Genomic DNA, 8,458 nt, shown 5'->3' on the forward strand with positions numbered 1-8,458 from the left:
GGTCTCCTGAGGGATCTCCTCCCAGACCTAGACTAAAGCATCCGCCAACTCCTGGACAGTCTGTGGTGCAACGTGGCGTTGATGGATGGAGCGAGACATGATGTCCCAGATGTGCTCAATTGGATTCAGGACTGGGGAACGGGCGGGCCAGTCCATAGCATCAATGCTTTCCTCTTGCAGGAACTGCTGACACACTCCAGCCACATGAGGTCTAGCATTGTCTTGCATTAGGAGGAACCCAGGGCCAACCGCACCAGCATATGGTCTCCCAAGGGGTCTGAGGATCTCATCTCGGTACCTAATGGCAGTCAGGCTACCTCTGGCGAGCACATGGAGGGCTGTGCGGCCCCCCCAAAAAATGCCACCCCACACCATGACTGACCCACCGCCAAACTGGTCATGCTGGAGGATGTTGCAGGCAGCAGAACGTTCTCCACGGCGTCTCCAGACTCTGTCACGTCTGTCACGTGCTCAGTGTGAACCTTCTTTCATCTGTGAAGAGCACAGGGCGCCAGTGGCGAATTTGCCAATTTCATTTTGCAGGGCTCTGGCAGTGCTCCTTCTGCTCCTCCTTGCACAAAGGTGGAGGTAGCGGTCCTGCTGCTGGGTTGTTGCCCTCCTACGGCCTCCTCCACGTCTCCTGATGTACTGGCCTGTCTCCTGGTAGCGCCTCCATGCTCTGGACACTACGCTGACAGACACAGCAAACCTTCTTGCCACAGCTCGCATTGATGTGCCATCCTGGATGAGAGCTGCACTACCTGAGCCACTTGTGTGGGTTGTAGACTCCGTCTCATGCTACCACTAGAGTGAAAGCACCGCCAGCATTCAAAAGTGACCAAAACATCAGCCAGGAAGCATAGGAACTGAGAAGTGGTCTGTGGTCACCACCTGCAAAACCAGTCCTTTATTGGGGGTGTCTTGCTAATTGCCTATAGATTTCACCTGATGTCTATTCCATTTGCACAACGGCATGTGACATTTATTGTCAATTAGTGTTGCTTCCTAAGTGGACAGTTTGATTTCACAGAAGTTTGATTGACTTGGAGTTACATTGTGTTGTTTAAGTGTTCCCTTCATTTTTTTGAGCAGTGTATTTTTGATCAGTATATACGCATGTGTTGTTTGCTGTCACTTATTAAGCATCCGAAGTATTTCATATTTTTGTGGTCCACTTAAAGGATTGCTGTAGATCCTGAGTTCTTTTTTAGATTTTTCCAATTGCCATTATTTCGTTGTTTTCCACATACATTTTATATTCTGAGATTTTAGAATAAATATGAAAATATGTGTAGCAAAGGGGGCATTGAGTTTTCAATATTGGTCAGGTATATCAGGAGATCATCTGCAAATAAGTTTAGTTTATATTAATACTGATACCTGTTAAGTTTGGGTCCTGTCTAATTATTTCTGCAAACGGTTCAATTGCCAATGCAAACAGCAGTGGGGAGATAATTCTATAATAATAATCATAATCATAATAATACATTTTCCATTATGCATTTCTTTATTATTTCTGTTCATACATCCCCCCCCCCCAAAAAAAAAAAAATATGAAAGAAATCATCATCATCAGTTAACCAGTAAGTAATCTGTATTTTATTGTTGACAATTCATAAAGTAGTCTTCATTTGACTTTCCTATCTTTTATGATTTGAGGTTAATCAGTGTGTGTTGTCACGCTCTGGTTCCGGGACTTGGTATTTTAGCCAGAGTGTGTTAAGTATTGTTGTGTTTGGGTTGGTTGGGTGGTTATTGGTTGTTTCTGTGTTTGGTTGAGTGACTCCCAATCAGTGGTAACGAGTGTCAGCTGTCGGCTCGTTATCTCTGATTGGGAGCCATATTTAAACTGTCATTGTTCACCTTGGGGTTGTGTGTTTTTGTTCATTGTTCAGTAGTTGTCACTGAGGACTTCACGATCGTGGTTTGTTTTGTATTCTCGTGTTGAATTATTAAAGTCAAGATGTTCACTCCCAACGCTGCGCTTTGGTCATACTTCATAGACGGTCGTGACATGTGTATCCAGTGTTATATGTTTCCATATTGTCAACAAGACTATAATAAAATGAATTGATCTTGTTCGACACTTCATGTATACGTGTCTCTTTGTGTCTTGTTAAAGTCTGTTTGTTCTGAGAAGTGGAGGAAATAACAGGAGACAGAATGAGTGGAAATATAAAGTCAAGAAGAAGGAGATTTAAGATGGCGTGTTGACAGCAACAGCAGTTGTTCTGACGGTTGTAGCAACACCAGTAGTAGTTCCTGTTGCAGCTGTTTTAACGGGGGCATTTTCATGCTTCAATGCCTTAAAAAAAGACTGAAACACCATGGTATATAAAGTATATAAAGATATGGAAGATAAGAGGTTGGAATGGGACATTCACTCAGTGGCTTAAGTGTAGCAGAAGAGTAGATTAATACAGTGCATACCCATGTCTTTGCTTTGTACAAAATAATTTTTTCAAGAAAATCCAAGTAATTTGCAAGCCATTGTGAGGAGTTTGTAATACATGTCTTATAACAACTGAACTACTTATTGTTCTTTGGCTCGTGGTACAATTATGACTACAACAATTACATTAGAAGACCTAGGCAACTATTACCCTGAGTGTCAGTCTGTTTGTGCTATCATTCCAACTCATTGTCACTCATTGTCATGGCTTGATAGTGATCAATAGAGGTGGAAAGAGAACAAAACAGATCTGGGACCAGACTAGGCAACTACATAGTTACATTTAAAAATGCTGTTTTGAAAATGTCATATACCTTTTTCCCCTTAAGGTGGCATCTCTGTGTCCGACACATTTTATTTTATTTTATTTAGAGCTTTGGCCTTTCTTCTGATTCTGGGCAGATAGCCAATGCCTTGATGTGATACCAGTGACACCCAATCAGAATTCAGACTCTGCCTGTGCTGAATGTTTTTTTTTCTCTCCAAGCAACACTCTCTGGTCTGTGGAGTCCTTCTAGTGGTGACCTTGAACACAACACTAGATGAGAACAGTGAGTTCTGTTATTGTAATGTGTCTGTGCTTTGAAGCCCAGTGGTTCTCAAGGTTTTTCGATTACTGTACCACCAAGCACATTTTTCTCTGCCCGGAGTACCCACCTCATGTGCATTTTTTCAGTAAACTCAATGGCCTCATGACTCTTCTCAAGTACCTCCTGTGGATAGGCCAAGTACCCTTAGGGGTCCTATCAGCCCTGGTTGAGAACCACTGGTGTACTCCTACTGCAGGGACAGAGTCCTGGTTGAGAACCACTGGTGTAGTCCTACTGCAGGGACAGAGTCCTGGTTGAGAACCACTGGTGTAGTCCTGCTGCTGGAACAGAGTCCTGGTTGAGAACCACTGGTGTAGTCCTACTGCAGGGACAGAGCCCTGGTTGAGAACCACTGGTGTAGTCCTGCTGCTGGAACAGAGTCCTGGTTGAGAACCACTGGTGTAGTCCTACTGCAAGGACAGAGCCCTGGTTGAGAACCAGTGGTGTAGTCCTACTGCAGGGACAGAGCCCTGGTTGAGAACCACTGGTGTAGACCAACAGATGTAGGATCTTAATTTGAGCCAGTTTGCTACAGCAGGAAAATCATCTTGCAGCAACAGGAAATGTGAATTATTATGTGGATTAAAATTCATGTACATTATTTTTTTTATGTTGATTCATTTTTCATTAGGGCAAATCAAGTCTGAAATATCAAAGTGGCAAACTTTAGCAAACTTTTTATAGCTACAATATGTAACTTTTTGGGTGACCCAACCAAATTCATAGAGAAATGTGAGTTATAGATCTGTCGTTCCCATCGAAAGCAAGTCTAAGAAGCGGTAGATGTGTTCTATGTGTGCTATTTCTATGCTTCCTGTGCTTAAGTTTCGTTTTTGCGTATTTTAGTTTTGGTTTTTTACACAAGCTTCAAACTGCTGAAAATACTATATTTTTGCTTATGGAAAATAAATTTCACAGCGGTTTAGATGGTACAATGATTCTCTACAAAATGACTGCTTGTTTTGTCAAATAAACTGAAATTATTCAAACTATTAGAATTTTAGCAACCAGGAAATGGTGGAGCGATTCCTGCATAGTGCACCTTTAAAACTCAAATATAGTACAAGTTTGCATTAACTGCTGTGCAGGAAAATTCTCAGCAACATATGAGTGATTTTTATTTTTTTATTTTTTTATTTAACCTTTATTTAACCAGGTAAGCCAGTTGAGAACAGGTTCTCATTTACAACTGCGACCTGGCCAAGATAAAGCAAAGTAGTGCAATAAAAAACAACACAGAGTTACATATGGGGTAAAAAACATAAAGTCAGAAATACAACAGAAAATATATATACAGTGTGTGCAAATGAAGCAAGTTATGGAGGTAAGGCAATAAATAGGCTATAGTGCAGAATAATTACAATAGTATTAACACTGGAATGCTAGATGTGCAAGAGATTATGTGCAAAAGAGCAAAATAAATAACAATATAGGGATGAGGTAGTTGGGTGGGCTAATTTCAGATGGGCTGTGTACAGGTGCAGTGATCGGTAAGGTGCTCTGACAACTGATGCTTAAAGTTATTGAGGGAGATAAGAGTCTCCAGCTTCAGAGATTTTTGCAATTCGTTCCAGTCATTGGCAGCAGAGAACTGGAAGGAATGGCGGCCAAAGGAGGTGTTGGCTTTGGGAATGACCAGTGAGATATACCTGCTGGAGCGCAGACTACGGGTGGGTGTTGCTATGGTGACCAATGAGCTAAGATAAGGCGGGGATTTGCCTAGCAGTGATTTATAGATGGCCTGGAGCCAGTGGGTTTGGCGACGAATATGTAGTGAGGACCAGCCAACAAGAGCGTACAGGTCACAGTGGTGGGTAGAATTAAGATCCTATGTCTGTACTCAAATATTAACCTGAGTGCCAATCTGTTTGTGCTATCATTCCAACTCATTGTCACTCATTGTCATGGCTTGATAGTGATCAATGGAGGTGGAAAGAGAACAAAACAGATCTGGGACCAGACTAGGCAACTACATAGTTACATTTAAACATTTTGTTTTGAACATTTCATATACCTTTTTCCCCTTAAGGTGGCATCTCTGTTTCCGACACATTTTATTTTATTTTATTTAGAGCTTTGGCCTTCTGATTCTGGGCAGACAGCCAAGGTTGTGAGTTGTCAGGAGGAGCTTGATAATAGCGACATCCAATCAGAATTCAGATTCTGCCTGTCCTGAGTTGAATTATTTTTGCTTAGCAACACTCTCAAAATGTTTTATAACTGTAGCACAGTATTAAGTAAACATGTTATTGATACCAGGTCTGTTGACATTCATGCATAAATAATCAAACGATGACATCACTAGACACACCTGACTCCAATAATCAACTAAACATGGTCTTCAGGTTAGAATGGAATTAGTTAAATGAACTCCATGTTCAGTTGTCAAACGTTGTTGAACGTTGCAGATAGAAATGACATGAATAGAGCCGATGTGATTCCTCATTCTACATGTCAGAGAGACATGTTTGTTCTACATCACATATTTCTATCTGAACGTTCCAAAACGTTGCATCCTACTGAACACTGGTCAGGTGTTTTAGCTATAGGGCTAGGGGAAAAGTGTGGCACCAATCAATGAGCTATGTTGTTAGGAAATGTATTGTGTTTTACAACAGTTACACCACATAGCATTCATTACTCCTTCTATCATTTAGGATGTTTGAAAGTCAAATAGCTGAGAAGAAATTCTAGTTTAGTTTATCCTCATCTGTAAACTTTGGAACTCAGCCAAAAACTATTGGATGAGTCATTGAAGAAATGTGGACTTTGTTTTTTGTAATGAGGTCATCGTCTGTTTCTATGTTTTGATTGGCCGCTGTAACAGAGATGGAACGAGGAAGAGGAGGGACTCTGAAGATTCTGTTGCTGTTGACACTCTTCACTGGTCAATGCCAAGGTACACACACACATGCATCCACGTACACACAAACACCGTTTTCAGTAGCCTTTTATCAAGACACTCACTATCAACTCAAGCACGTCTTGTCTGTTTTCACAGATTCAGGGCATCCCTCTGACCTGAGGATAGTTCTGGTAGGGAAGACTGGATCAGGGAAGAGTGCAACAGGAAACACCATCCTGGGGAGAGAGGGGTTTAAAGAAGAACTCTCCCCCAAGTCTGTTACCTCACACTGTATGAAACATAGTAGACAGGTGGCTGGAAAGAAGATCAATGTGATTGACAAACCAGGACTCTTTGACACAAAACTGATACGGAAATGAATAATGAAATAGAAAAGGCCATCTACATGTCAGTCCCAGGACCCCATGTGTTCCTGCTAGTGATCAGACTGGGGAGGTTCACAGAGGAGGAGAGGAACACTGTGAAGTGGATCCAGGAGAACTTTGGAGAAGAAGCCTCAATGTACACCATCTTGCTGTTCACACATGGAGATCAACTGGAGGGGAAATCAGTGGAGGAGTTTCTAAAACAGAGCCCAGAGCTACGGCGGCTTGTCACCAGCTGTGGCGCAGTGGTCTAAGGCACTGCATCGCAGTGCTAGCTGTGCCACTAGAGATCCTAGTTCGAATCCAGGCTCTGTCGTAGCCGTCCGCGACCGGGAGGCCCATGGGGCGGTGCACAATTTGCCCAGCGTCGTCCAGGGTAGGGGAGGGAATGGCCTGCAGGGATGTAGCTCAGTTGTGGGTTCGATTCCCACGGGGGGTATGACAAAAAATAAAAAAATGTATGCACGTATGTAAGTCGCTCTGGATAAGAGCGTCTGCTAATTGACTAAAATATAAATGTAAATGTAAGATATCACTCCCTAATCAATGACAAGAGAAGAGACATCACTCAGGTTACAGAGCTGCTGGAGAAGATTGAGGAGATGGTGGAGTACAATGGAGGGAAACACTATACCAGTGCTGACTATGACTCAGAGACTCAGAGAAAGATCAGAGAGAAGACAGGGGGAGGAGAGGAAGAGACAGGAGGAGGAGAGGAGGAAACGGGAGGAGGAGCGGAAGAAGAGAGAAGAAAATATATATTTTCTAGGAGTAGCAGAAAAAATAGTTGATATAGCTCTTAAAATAAAAACTGCCATAGATGTAGTTTCCATGCTCTTCCCAGAGGGGTACATGTCATCTACCACGACAAAAATAAAGCATACAGCTGCACACAAAACTTCAGCGATTCAGAGATTTAAAGTGTTTAACAGTCAGGGTACTTCTAACTGCTATTACGGGTGGTATAGCAGCCAGTATAGGATTAGTTCTAAAGGTGGCAGCAGGTATAGCTTAAATAAAGGTAGATGAATGTCAAGTATCTTACTACTGTTTCACTGGAGATGGGCAGAGTTCAGCAGTCTAGCCACAACAGTACTAGGGAGGTTTTATTCTTCACCAGAATAGCTGGAGGCCAGTCAATTTGAATGCACTAAGGAGATGATTGGCTTTTAAAACACCAGCGGTGAGTTCAGTTGGTCTTAACGTTTTGCTATGTATGGCAATGGTACATACTGAATGATATAACAGTTCTTTCAAAACCATTTGCAATGTTATAGATATGTTAGCCGTTTGGCAGGGTGGCCGTGGCAGGGTGTGACCATGGAAAATGTTAACATAAAACTCCTGCTGCACTGTACACAATAACCCTCTCATCACCATAGTTACAACGTTCCTCAACTCAAATCAGAACCGTTTTCTGAACGCAGCCCCGGTGTTGACCATATTTTTTTTTAGTGGGGGTGTATTTAGTGGGGATACATAGTACGTATTGATTGGGAATGTATGTTTTTGTGGTGTATGTATTATGGGTAGTGGGTTTGTAGGGATATACAGGACCAGTCAAAAAGTTTGGACACACCTACTCATTCAAGGGTTTTTCTTTATTTTTACTATTTTCTACATTGTAGAATAATAGTGAAGACATCAAAACTATGAAATAACACATGGAATCATGTAGTAACCAAAAAAGTGTTAAACAAATCAAAATGTATTTAGATTTTAGATACTTCAAAGTAGCCACCCTTTGCCTTGATGACAGCTTTGCACACTCTTGGCATTTCGCTTCGGTTTCTCTCAAGTTTACATCTACATTTACATTTTACATTTTAGTCATTTAGCAGACGCTCTTATAGATCAGCAACCCTGCTCTATAACACACCTTGAAATGAATTCAGGCCATAGTCTTGTTCTCTATTACTACTACAGTGAGCCTGACCTGAAATAACAGGGTTTTCCAAACTCGGTCCTGGGCAAAGTGTCAGGTATTTACAGTTTCTCTTTCTCTGTTAGGATACATGCTCAGACATGTTGATGGCTTCAAAACACAGCAGACATTCATACACCTGTGGTAAAAGATAAGATAGGTATCTAAAGAGGAATGAGGAAAGACATCAGCACATGTTGTAAGCTTCACAAATGGCACCATATTCCCTTTATGGTGCACTACTTTTGACCAGGGCCTTTG

General features: G+C 41.9%; 1 pseudogene across 1 annotated transcript; it reads left to right on the plus strand.

Moving 5' to 3' along the window:
• Nucleotides 1-5,871: 5,871 nt before the first annotated feature.
• Nucleotides 5,872-8,352, plus strand: LOC311121802 (GTPase IMAP family member 7-like; annotated as a pseudogene). Its single transcript has 4 exons — nucleotides 5,872-5,941; nucleotides 6,044-6,518; nucleotides 6,801-7,044; nucleotides 8,284-8,352. The product of its transcript is annotated as a GTPase IMAP family member 7-like (transcript).
• The last annotated feature ends 106 nt before the right edge of the window (nucleotides 8,353-8,458 follow it).

This window comes from Coregonus lavaretus (assembly GCF_964263955.1).
Source record: "Coregonus lavaretus genome assembly, contig: HAP1_SCAFFOLD_171, whole genome shotgun sequence".
Lineage (NCBI taxonomy): Eukaryota > Metazoa > Chordata > Actinopteri > Salmoniformes > Salmonidae > Coregonus > Coregonus lavaretus.